The sequence below is a fragment of the Rhinopithecus bieti genome, unplaced genomic scaffold, assembly GCF_001698545.2.
Source record: "Rhinopithecus bieti isolate Rb0 unplaced genomic scaffold, ASM169854v2 scaffold_79878, whole genome shotgun sequence".
NCBI classification, from domain to species: Eukaryota; Metazoa; Chordata; class Mammalia; order Primates; family Cercopithecidae; genus Rhinopithecus; species Rhinopithecus bieti.
This window is the reverse complement of record NW_016829277.1, coordinates 64,709-66,166: the sequence shown is the minus strand read 5'-3', so window position 1 is coordinate 66,166 and position 1,458 is coordinate 64,709.

Below are 1,458 nucleotides of genomic sequence, written 5' to 3'. Positions count from 1 at the left end.
GTTATTTGCAGATTTTAAACTGTATGTGTAGGGGTCAGGGTTCTTAACCCTCACATTGTTCAAGGTAAATATAAAGTGAACAAATATAAAGTCAATTGTATATATTCTAAATTATATGTTACATATGAAAGTAACAAAAAAGTATTTGTCACAACATGGTTCCATTTCTTTAATTGAAACACATTATTACATAAAAATACTTTTCAACATTTTGGCATTGTCAATACTGGCTAAACTTTTATTGACCAAATGTGCTAATTTCTAGTAAGAACAATAAAATGCAAGTTATATTTCATGGGTCTAATGACATTCTGCTATAGTTTGGGTATTTGATCCTCCAAATCTCATGCTGAAATTTGATCCCCAGTGTTGGAGGAGGGGCCTAATGGGGGTTTTGGGGCCATGGGGCAGATCATGAATGGCTTAGTTCAGTCTTCTCAGTAATGAGTGAGTTTTTACTCTATTAGTTCCAGTGAGAGCTGGTTGTTGATTGTTAAACGGAGTCTGGCACCTACTTCTTCTCTCCTGCCTCTGCTCTCACCATGTGATCTCTGCACAGGCTGAATTCCCCTTCACCTTCTGCCATGAGTGGAAGCAGCCTGAGGACCTCACCAAAGGCAGATTCTGGTGCCATGCTCCTCGTCCAATCTGCAGAACTATGAGCCAAATAAACCCTTTTTCTTTATAAATTACCCAGTCTTTGGTATTCCTTCATAGCAACATGAACCAACTATGACATATTCCAGATAGGTAACTGACAAATTATATTCATATCACAGAGATGGAGGCACTATGGCACATTGTAGGTAAGTGATTGGATCCTTGAAGATAAATAAATTCAGAAGAATTAGCAATATTTTTACATTTTCATAATTTTATATAAGACTTCATTTACTCCCCCAGCCAACTATCTTTGCAATCCTCCCTAAACAATGCTAACCTCCAGGCTTCCCCAAGCCTTCACATTCACATTTTTGTTTTGATTCCATTAATTTTAGCAAAGATTTGTTGAATATTTACTATTTTCAAGGCCCTGTGCTAAGTACTATAGCAGATATAGCTATAGTACTCAATAAGCTGAAATCTAGTAAAGATCATAATACCATAATACAATGTTATAAGAGGGATATAAACAAATGCATGAACCCAAAAGTGGGAGAGCATTTCTACCAAGGTGGAATCAAAGCAGTATTAGAAAATTATCTGAAACTTAGAAGTAATGCAAAAGAGTTATGGGGCACATAGTTTCAATCTCATAAGAAGGTGCAGGCAACTCAAGAATTGCCTAGGGCAATGGTGAGAAAACTTTTCTGTAATGGTCAAGATAACAAATATTTTTGGCTTTGTGGGCCATATGGTCTCTTTCACAAGTACTCAACTTTGCCCTTGTAGCATGAAAGCACCCATACACGATACACAAACAAGTAAGCATGGCCAGATTGGCCCACAGGCTGTAAA